At 43.2% G+C, this 11,888-nt stretch overlaps 1 long non-coding RNA gene across 1 annotated transcript; it reads left to right on the top strand.

Moving 5' to 3' along the window:
- The first annotated feature begins 8,238 nt into the window (after positions 1 to 8,238).
- Positions 8,239 to 10,719, top strand: LOC135899716 (uncharacterized). The gene is made up of 3 exons (XR_010563704.2): positions 8,239 to 8,384; positions 9,579 to 9,635; positions 10,692 to 10,719. It is a non-coding gene; the product is annotated as an uncharacterized lncRNA (long non-coding RNA).
- The last annotated feature ends 1,169 nt before the right edge of the window (positions 10,720 to 11,888 follow it).

The following is an 11,888-nucleotide window of genomic DNA, read 5'->3' as shown; positions in this document are numbered from 1 at the left end:
TTCACTCCAACAAGGAACAGCATGCAGCACAACAGACATGGTGTAAAAAGTGCTAAATGCAATTTATGGATTTACGTGCATCAATATATACGGAGTGCGTAACAGTTACGTTGCGGGCGATCTTCATGTGACAAAAAATTGCACTGGTGCTCTTAAAGAGCAAAATGTAGCAAACCTGTCCAGAGAGTCTTTGTTTTTGTGCATTTCCTCTGGCACAGCTTGTTGCGGAGATATGAAGTCTCGCCACTTTCCAAGGCATCCTACAGCCTCGGTTACAATTACAGGATTTGAATCTACCTATGGCATCGCATCATCCTCGTCGCACTCTTCTTCTTCGGGACTAACACTAAAAACATTTTCCAGGTCTCATAGTTCCGTACAGATAGCAACCTCGCTGTCACACTGCACATAAGCACCACTGGAGGGGACGGCGGGCATCTGCTACGCCAGTGCTGCAGTGCGTAAAACTTCGTGGTTCTGATTTCAAAAATCAGGCCGAGTTCACTGAACAAGCTCGCTCAACTTGAACATTCGCTATTCCAAAATTTCTTTAACTAAAGCATTTTCGGACAGAATGCCCAGGACAACCGCCGGGGAATTTCTAACAGTTCGTTAGAAATTTCGTAAAGTAAATTTCGTAAATTTCGTTCGTAAAGCTGGGAGTTTACTATAGCACTATATGTGTGTTGGTTAACGTCTTTCTACTCCGTGACATTGAAAAATGAAACAACAAACGCTGATTAAATTATCTCACTGCTACAAATACGTATGTGTCTTCATAGGCACCATTATAAAACGAATATCTTTCTAGAAGCGTTCGGTATTCGTTTACACTGACAACATTCATTGATAGACCCTGCAGAATTTTCGGTTACGATTTCAGCTCATACATACTTTAAATCGAGAGCAGGCACGGCGGTACCGGCGGTATCGACGGAATGACGGTCACTAATCTATCTTTGTGTATCGCGCAGGTAAGAAGACCATATGACTACTGGGTCTTTTCTGACGATCCGTTCTTGCTGGTGCTGCCGTGCCCACAAGTTGTACGCGTATGAACATGGCGCTATTGCTGAAAAAGCTGCTTTTACTAGCCGGAGATATTAAAAGCATTCCAGGCCCTGATATATCACAATTTACAAAGCAGTTGAAAGAAGTTGCTGCCGATATCAAATAAATAAAAGAGGGACGGCTTGCTGATATAGATAAAAACTGGATGCCTTGTCGCTCATTGAGCGGAAGATAACCTCATTCGTAAGCCATATAGGACACATGCATTACATTCCAAAAATATAAAAAAATGGATGGACGACTTGGGGAAACCAGAGAAGAAGGTCCAGTCTTATTGTGTATGATTTTACTGACACAGAAGGAGGTAACAGTGAAAAGTTACAGCAAACGTAGAATAAAACCATTATTCAGGACACACTTGGCTTGCAGGCTGCCGCCATGGAGCGAATACATCATCTCGATAAACCTGCCGATAAATAACAAAACGAGACCTTTATTATCTTGGTTTCTCAATCTTAGACACAAATGAATAATATTAGGATAGGGACACAAGTTGAAAAATACAGGTCGGTCTATTGGGGAAGACGTGTGTAAAAGAAATCAAGAAATAAGAAAAACCGTAGAACAGCGCAATGAAAATTGAGAAAAACATGACAACGTTTCTTTGTCATTAGACAAGCTTTGCATGTGTGGCCAAATTTTCACTTGGAATGAGGTCAAAGGGAGAGACTGCCACTTAGAAGAAAACGCTGGAGCAAAGCGTCCAAACACGCAAAGCGAAACACAGCCGTACAGCTAACGCTAGTAAACGTAAACGGCAGCAGGATTTTAAATACGATCGACATGCTTGCAGGTCTGCTCGTTATACGTAATCCTGATAAAGTAGCCATAACAGAAACGTGGCCTTCCCTGGCCCTCTCAGATCATGAAAGCGTGCCTCCAAATTGCTCAATCATTCGGAAAGACAGAGTTGCATGGTGGTGGTGTGACACTGTTGATAAAAAATGCAGTGCATTTGTACCGTTACCAAATGTGAGGGAAGCTGAGACTGTGTTCTGCAGAAAGGCCTCCCACAACACTGCCATAATTACAGGTTGCAATTACCCAAGTCCTGACTCAGACGAGGACTTCATGAGGGACGTGCAGGTGTTTCTTTAGAGCCATGCATGCTCACAACCTAAGAATTGTCATTAAAAGAGAGTTTAACCTACCAAATAAACCGAAACAAAATGCAATACTCATCACGTGCTTCAGATAGTCTAATCCACCTAATGATACATTTTAACCTACAGTATGTAATTTACCAGTGAACACGCTTACAAGTTAGTGCAAATAATATACTCGATCTAACACTCTTCTCTGACCACTTGTCTATAAAGAAAACGCAAGCTAGCATTTTTGAAAGCATATCTGACCACAATATACCGACATGTCAGCTACATCTTTCATGTACTATAAGAATCCTTCGAAAACAGTATCATTGACTTTGAGAAATCGGATGACGCTGATGTCTTGACATACATGGCACACGAATTGACATCATTTTCAGAACTGACTTCCGATCCATCAGTACACGTAAATGGCCTCTGGAATATGTTTAGGACACTAATACATGACGGCATTAACAATTTCTTACTGTCAAAGCTAAAGAAAAAACCATGCAAATACAACGCACGGGTAACTTTAGAGGTCATCATCATCATCATCATCAGCCTGGTTACGCCCACTGCAGGGCAAAGGCCTCTCCCATATTTCTCCAACAACCCCGGTCATGTACTAATTGTGGCCACGCCGTCCCTGCAAACTTCTTAATCTCATCCACCCACCTAACTTTCTGCCGCCCCCTGCTACGCTTCCCTTCCCTTGGAATCCAGTCCGTAACCCTTAATGACCATCGGTTATCTTCCCTCCTCATTACATGTCCTGCCCATGCCCATTTCTTTTTCTTGATTTCAACTAAGATGTCATTAACTCGCGTTTGTTCCCTGACCCAATCTGCTCTTTTCTTATCCCTTAACGTTACACCTATCATTCTTCTTTCCATAGCTCGTTGCGTCGTCCTCAATTTGAGTAGAACTCTTTTCGTAAGCCTCCAGGTTTCTGCCCCGTAGGTGAGTACTGGTAAGACACAGCTGTTATATACTTTTCTCTTGAGGGATAATGGCAACCTGCTGTTCATGATCTGAGAATGCCTGCCAAACGCACCTCAGCCCATTCTTATTCTCCTAATTATTTCCGTCTCATGATCCGGATCCGCCGTAACTACGTGCCCCAAGTAGGTGTATTCCCCTACGACTTCCACTGCCTCGCTGCCTATTGTAAATTGCTGTTGTCTTCTGAGACTGTTAAACATTACTTTAGTTTTCTGCAGATTAATTTTTAGACCCACTCTTCTGCTTTGCCTCTCCAGGTCAGTGAGCATGCATTGCAATTGGTCCCCTGAGTTACTAAGCAAGGCAATATCATCAGCGAATCGCAAGTTACTAAGGTACTCTCCATTAACTTTTATCCCCAATTCTTCCCAATCCAGGTCTCTGAATACCTCCTGTAAACATGCCTTGAATAGCATTGGAGAGATCGTATCTCCCTGCCTGACGCCTTTCTTTTGTGGGATTTTGTTGCTTGCTTTATGGAGGACTATGGTGGCTGTGGAGCCGCTATAGATATCTTTCAGTATTTTTACATACGGCTCGTCTACACCCTGATTCCGTAATGCCTCCATGACTGCTGAGGTTTCGACAGAATCAAACGCTTTCTCGTAATCAATGAAGGCTATATATAAGGGTTGGTTATATTCCGCACACTTCTCTATTACCTGATTGATAGTGTGAATATGATCTATTGTTGAATAGCCTTTACGGAATCCTGCCTGGTCGTTTGCGTGACAGAAGTCTAAGGTGTTCCGGATTCTATTTGCGATTACCTTAGTAAATAGTTTGTAGGCAACGGACAGTAAGCTGATCGGTCTATAATTTTTCAAGTCTTTGGCGTCTCCTTTCTTCTGAATTAGGATTATGTTAGCGTTTTTCCAAGATTCCGGTACGCTCGAGGTCATGAGGCATTGCGTATACAGGGTGGCCAGTTTCTCTAGAACAATCTGTCCACCATCCTTCAACAAATCTGCTGTTACCTGATCCACCCCAGCTGCCTTCCCCCTTTGCATACCTCCCAAGGCTTTCTTTACTTCTTCCGGCGTTACCTTTGGGACTTCAAATTCCTCTATACTATTTTCCCTTCCATTATCGTCGTGGGTGCCACTGGTACTGTTTAAATCTCTATAGAACTCCTCAGCCACTTGAACTATCTCATCCATATTAGTAATGATATTGCCAGCTTTGTCTCTTAACGCATACATCTGATTCTTGCCGATTCCTAGTTTCTTCACTGTTTTTAGGCTTCCTCCGTTCCTGAGAGCATGTTGACTTCTATCCATAATATACTTCCTTATGTCAGCTGTCTTACGCTTGTTGATTAACTTCGAAAGTTCTGCCAGTTCTATTCTAGCTGTAGTGTGAGAGGCTTTCATGCATTGGCGTTTCTTGATCAGATCTTTCGTCTCCTGCGATAGTTTGCTGGTACCCTGCCTAATTGAGTTACCAACGACTTCCATTGCACACTCCTTAATGATGCCCACAAGATTGTCATTCATTGTTTCAACACTAAGGTCCTCTTCCTGAGTAAAAGCTGAATACCTGTTCTGTAGCTTGATCTGGAATTCTTCTATTTTCCCTCTTACCGCCAACTCATTAATCGGCTTCTTGTGTACTAGTTTCTTCCGTTCCCTCCTCAGGTCTAGGCTAATTCGAGTTCTTACCATCCTGTGGTCACTGCAGCGCACTTTGCCGAGCACGTCCACATCTTGTATGATGCCAGGGTTACCGCATAGTATGAAGTCTATTTCATTTCTAGTCTCGCCGTTCGGGCTCCTCCACGTCCACTTTCGGCTATCCGGCTTGCGGAAGAAGGTATTCATTATCCTCATATTATTCTGTTCCGCAAACTCTATTAATAACTCTCCCCTGCTATTCCTAGCGCCTATTCCATAATCCCCCACTGCCTTGTCTCCAGCCTGCTTCTTGCCTACCTTGGTATTAAAGTCGCCCATTAGTATAGTGTATTTAGTTTTCACTTTACACATCGCCGATTCCACGTCTTCATAGAAACTTTCGACTTCCTCGTCATCATGACTGCATGTAGGGGCGTAGACTTGTACAATCTTCATTTTGTACCTCTTATTAAGTTTCACAACAAGACTTGCCACCCTCTCGTTAATGCTATAGAATTCCTGTATGTTACCAGCTATATTCTTATTAATCAGGAATCCGACTCCTAGTTCTCTTCTCTCCGCTAAGCCCCTGTAGCACAGGACGTGCCCGCTTTTTAGCACTGTATATGCTTCTTTTGGCCTCCTAACTTCACTGAGCCCTATTATATCCCATTTAGTGCCCTCTAATTCCTCCAATAGCACTGCTAGACTCGCCTCACTAGATAGCGTTCTAGCGTTAAACGTTGCCAGGTTCATATTGACACGTGTATTTATATTTATCGGGCGACCAGGTTTCACCGCCTAACAAATCTTATCGCGCAGCGCGGGACGCGCTTGCATGTATCCGAAGTTTCTGGAAAGTTATCGATGCTTCTATCCGCAGTCTCTTGTTGCCGAACCTTGTGTTATCTGATTTATTCGCCTGACGCGAATGATGTAGAACTTTATGGAAGGTACGCGGGTCCCAACGATTAGTCTGGAACATTCGACGATTGTGTATAAAAGCCGACGCGCTTGAACCGCTGATCAGATTTTCAACGATCGCCGACTGTGTTCGCCGCTTTCGTTGTGCTATAAGTGTAGCCTGTTTTGTGGGCACAGGTTCGCCCAATAAAAGCTAGCTTTGTATTCCACCGTACTGCTTCTTTCTTCGCCGTCACTACCACGTGACATCTGGTGGAGGTGCTTTACGTCCATGTACCGGACGCCCCCAACAAGCCGTAATACACTCTAAGAAAAAAGAGAGTAAAAAGTGAGTCACGGCAGCTTGACTCTCTTTTTTCTTCCAAAGACCCACTTTTACGCGAGTAGAGTCAGAAAACAAGAGTCAACATTTCCGCATGGGTCGTTTGACTCTCAATAGCACGCGAAGAGTCGTCATGGAAGATCGCCATTCCTCTGATATTTGAGATGAGTCTGGCGAGAGAAAGATTTTAATGAAGGAGAAGAAATACCAGATAAACTCTTCTGTTTTAAGCAGGCCCTCGGGTTCCTGTCCTGGTTGTAATGCGGTGTATCATTCTTTCATCCTTGTCATGTTCTGCAATTACTTCGAACTCTATATATTGATTTTCCTTGACCATGTTTGTTGATACCTCACACGCTTAAGCGATAGCTGGTTTCCTATGCTAAGGAAGACCTGGATTTGCCACACTGGAGTCTGACCATAAGTAAATATAAAAAAAAAGTATTGGCTACTAAAGAGAGCACAGCAACGAGATAATAAGTTCAGTAGGCGCCCTCAACAGTGTCGATTGTAAGTGTAATTCCGCGACTTAAAATTAAATTTTGAAGATTTAACTTCAAAAATCAAGATCTTGTTATGAGGCGCACGGTAATGGAAAGCTGCAGATTTATTTTCAGCAGCTCGGGTTATTTAACATGTACGGAATACACGGTATACGCGCATTTTCGCATTCTGACCCCGTTGGAATGTGACTGCCGCGGTTCTGGTTGGACCCGTCACCTCGAGCTCAGCAGCGCAACACCAAAGCCACTGGGCTACCGCAGTGCGTTGCGTTCCGCGACCTGAAACAAATATTAGTGTACGCAACACTGCTTTGGAACTCCCTAGAAATATAAAAAACAATAACACAGCAGTTTCAGCCCAATGCTGCATGAACCACTGCACGAACTATTGCACGAACCAAGGTTCGTAGTTTCATCGGCTGAATAAACTGCAGTAAACATTCGCTTACTCCTGAAATTAGCAAGCACTGGGTCCCGCGCGCACGTGCAAACATCAACAGATCTCACTCAATCACGGCGAACACTCGCTGTCACAGCGTTGGCGTGATGAAGGGCGCGAGCAGAGCGGACCGAACGCTTCTGCTGCCTCTTCCTTCAAAGCGTCTCCGAAAATTTGCGCTATCTGAGCCTCCCCTTACCTCCCCCACCCCAGCTTTGCATCCATAGGAAATTATCTCCAAAACAGAGCGAGGGTGGCGCAAGACCGGGCTAGAGCAACGGCTAGAGGAGGAGAAGCGCGCTAAACTAGTGCCTCCCTCTCCCGGCTTGCGCGCGCTTTATCATGTGACCTCCTTAGATACTTGTCAACGGCGCGGGATGGGATCTTATCGCACTTGACTTTATACGTAAGCTCGCAGTAAAACCGACAGATATATTTCGACGGTTGTGCCCATATAACTGCTATCGTAAAATTCGCAATGAACAGAAAATTTTACTGAGGACCAACAACGCTGCTTCTCCACGTCGTGATACAGCGGTGAACGACATTTCGGGAAAATGTGTTGCTAAATCTCCGTCAAACACTACGCTCGCATTTGGTGACAGCGGAACGCAGTCGCAAGAAATTGTGGGGAAAATACCGGAGTTCTGGCAGCTTCAGGTGCACTAGATTATTCAGTAACGTCGGCGGCTTTGTAGTTATACCTTACATCAGAGCAAACTGCACTCGACAGAGATCAAGGGCAGCCGCACCGTTATAGCTAAGCAAATTAAGAACAATTACGCCGCGTCTTCCCACTTCGAGCACGCTCCGACAGCCCAACGATAGATATTACAAACGTAACCGCACTCGGACGAGCAAATTTTGCTTCTGCGAAGTGAACGTAGCGGGTATTTCAAGACGCGTGTTAAATTCACGGCTGTTTCATTCGAGAGCATTACTTACGTGACGTAAAATTATCAGTGAGCAAAACAGTTTTTGTTTCAACACAAGAAAAGAAAACCGAAACAAGTTGTGCGGATTCAATTGATCCAAAGCCGAAGCCGTCAATAGTATGACGCCATTTTTCAGTTGTGTTGAATCTCGCGCGAGTACGTTGTCGTCGAGTGGTGGTTCTTTATGCTATGGAGTGGTTCTGAAAGCGCAGCGTTAGGGGCGACTGCAACCAGGCGTTGTGGCAAGTTACGGTGGGAACTTCTGTCCGTGCTGTGTGATTGCGACGAGGACGACTGCCGCCAGCAGCGGCGTGTCCCCGATTTCGTCTTTGCCGACATCGAGCAAGTGCAGCTCGCCGGAAGTGTTGCGTTTTGCACTGCATTTTCCTTGTGATATGGGAGATCGCAACGCAGAGACGACCAGATGCATACGAAAGACTACCAGCGGAGAGTGACCTGTGCCATATTTCTCTTAACCTCTCAGGTAAGCATATCAGCTTTTGTTCCGAATTTACAAACGGCGCGTAATCGGCCCTTCCGGCACGGCTACATTTTGCGCCACGTTTCTCTTGGCAGTTCACAGACGTTTCTTAGGCATGCGTGGGCGTATGTATGCGAAAATACTACTGACAGACGGAAGCCTCAGGATAGCATATGGAATTATAGCAAAGCTGTACTGCCATAGATAAAAACCGTTCTTAACGACTCCAATGACGAGTGGCCTGTCGCATCGAAAAATCCGTAGAATACCAAGTACTGCGTAACTTGGAAGTGTAGTGTGACCAGTGTGACTTTCGCTGGCGAAGACAGGTTGTCCAAAAAACAGTAGTCTATTCTGAAGATTTACTAGCGCTTTAGATATATTACCGCGAATAATAAAAACGCTACCACGCTGTATGGCAGTGTCAGGCGATGTGGCACCACAGATATTTTCGTAGCAGTAAGGCGGCTGCATGCACGAGCGAACAGACACAACCCTTTAAAAGCGCTGAACCAGAACAAATTAAACGTGCATTTGGCGTCAAGTCGGAAACACATTGGCTTACAGTGTAAGCCGATGTATAATGATATTATTTTTTATGTCATCTTTATTTTCACGGTTGTAAATATTTAAAAGCATGAATTTGCTGCAACCTTTATATAGGAAATCCTACTAGGCGCACAAAACCTGGCTGTGTTGTGTAGAGAATTTGTGCTATTCCTACTGGATTTTCTATTTTGAGTGCGGTGTTTTATGAAAAAGAGGATCTTTTTATTTGTAGTCTTATGTTAGTGCAGATATTTGGCAAGCAGAAATGAGTTGATTGCAAAGTTGTATCTCCCGGTGATCTGCACATGAATCCAAGTTTATCCTGTCTTGGCTATTGTAAGGTGCATATAACAATTTTAAGTATATACAGCCGTAGTTGGCTTTGTCACTGTAGCATATTTTGTAAAATAGAATGCTATGATTATTTTACTGTTTTCATGCAGAAATACCTTTTTTTTCTTGTACCAAGAAACGCTCACATCATTGAATGATATGAGGTGTGGTGTATTCTACTAATTTAATAAAGGAAATTTCGTCTGCGGTGTATCAGAGATTAGTTTACTTTCTTTTATTAAACAATGCATTATCTCCACTGCTACTGCTGTTGTTCTTTGTATCTTTGTAATGTTGAAATGTACTTTATTTTAGGTATTCAAGAAATGGCAACATCCAGAAGAAGACGCCATCTTATCCAGCACGTTATGGGTGAGACAGATCGTAGCAGGCACTTTTGCATATCTCATTAGCATATGATGCTATTTGTTTTAATTTTTGTGTCCACTTTCCTGGCATTTTTCATTTCAGCATTATTGTGCAAAGGGTAATACTTTTACATCGAGATAGAGTAATCGTCCAAAAGAGAGAAATATGGCTGTAGGAGACGACACACATAACCCTCCTTTGTCCGTATCTCTATGTTGCGCAGTTACTCTGTCATTATCTACCAACAAGCACAAATTCTTCATCAGCTACATTTACTGATTCTCCGTTATTACAATTTAATTGATACAACATTGAAAGTACAGAGGTTCACAGGAAGACAGAGACTTGAAATGATAAGAGCCGTAGAGCAAGGAGCATCGCTGGAGCCAATGTTTCGACAAAGAGAAGGAGATAAGTTTTGCCAAACATTGGCTCCAGTAAAATTTCTCGTTCTATCACTATTTACGATTAAAAGACAGCATTAGTGCTTTTGCTGAAGTATTATGCATTATGGAATAAAAATTTGCAGGGTTAAATGTCAGGAATGTGAAATTTCTTGTGTATTTTAATGCTACAGCGAAAGCCAGAAAAACAAGATGTAGAGAACCACATTGTTATTTGTCACTACCCAGTTTGGCCAGCTTCATTCAGAGCTTGCACTTTGTTGCATTAATGACCACTGGAATTCATTAATTGAATTACTTCGTGATTTACTTATATTCAGAGATATTGAACTTGTTTTAATGCAGCTTAACATAGTGCATGTAAAAAATATACAATGACATTTTAAGAGGCTTGCAGTTGACTAGCAAATCACTTGATGGTATGTGCTCAGGTTACCATTGAGCTCCCACGCGCAAATCGGATGCACATTTTTTTTCATTGCTTGGATTTTCATAAACATAAGTACCATTTCTTCTTTGTCGATGTTCTAGTTGTGTTGTAGGACCTAACTGTTTACATTTATTTGTATTGGTATCCATGTTACACAGACAGCTGAATTGTTCTTGTAAACTGTGACATGGTAGGACTAAGAGCGTTTGTGCAAATTTGCTGCAGGTACACTCTGGTGGCTCCCGCCCCTGCATTCTACGACCACCTATGTTCACTAGGGAGTTCGAAGCCTTCGGCGGCTCCTCCCACTGCGTCCTGCCACAACCGTGTCCTGACTACGTCCACTAGGGAGTTGGCAGCCTTCGTGATGATGCCAAGCAGGCTGGAAGCTGACAGAAAGATCGAGGTAAATACATGTAATTAAGTGGCAAATTTTTGAGTGAAGTTGCTTGTAGCCACTCAGCAATGAAAGAATTAACTTCGAAGCAGTTTAGACTCCCTGCTATCGGTGCAGGAATGCTCAAGTCCATTCATTTTGCCTTAGCCGCCAAGAGGCTATGTGGATTAGATGAAATGCGATGCAAATTTTCAAACTAGTAGGAGACCATTTGTACAATTTTTTTTCTTGCTTGACCCAAAACTGCTTTGATAAAGCTTTAGCAATTTAAAAACAATACAGTGTACCTTCATACATGTTATTGGGCATAAATTTACTAGGACTGCCTCAATAGTAAGTATGCCGATAAACTTACACAAAAACTGACTTTTGTTTGCTAGTTCATCCTCATCTCTGTGCACTGCTGCATAATTTATCTTCCTGAAACCAGTTTTTGCATGCAGCACAAGTCCTAAATATGTGGATTACATAAATTTGCAGCTTTTGCTGTAAGCGAGTTCTATGAAAATAAAGTTAATAGGCCATTTTGTCCATTTTTAATGACCCATAATAAACTGAGCAGTGGCTAATAAGCAGTTCAATTTTTGGTGTAAGGCCTCTCTTTAGTGTCCTGAAAAATTTGGCCCCCTTAATGAAGGAACCATTTTTTTGGCTATGCCTTTTATGATGCATAGTTTGGTGCGTTACACAAGTATTTCTTGAAATTAACATTTGTCCTATATTGAAGGGCCTCCAGTTTTTCGAAAAGAAATTTCAAGTGGTCGTGTGCCAGGTCGGGACAGCTCGCATGAAATAGCCTACTTACATAAATAGGGAGGGCCATACCCGCCGTGGTTGCTCAGTGGCTATGGTGTTTGGCTGCTGAGCACGAGGTCGCAGGATTGAACCCCGGCCACGGCGGCCGCATTTCGAGGGGGGTGAAATGCAAAAACACCCGTGTATTTAGATTAAGGTGCACATTAAAGAACCTCAGGGCGTCGAACTTTCCGGTGTCCTCCACTACGGCGTGCCTCATAATCAGAAAG

The sequence above is a fragment of the Dermacentor albipictus genome, chromosome 7 (assembly GCF_038994185.2).
Source record: "Dermacentor albipictus isolate Rhodes 1998 colony chromosome 7, USDA_Dalb.pri_finalv2, whole genome shotgun sequence".
NCBI classification, from domain to species: domain Eukaryota; kingdom Metazoa; phylum Arthropoda; class Arachnida; order Ixodida; family Ixodidae; genus Dermacentor; species Dermacentor albipictus.
Note: the sequence above shows the minus strand (reverse complement) of the source record. Positions and strands in the feature narration are given on the sequence as shown.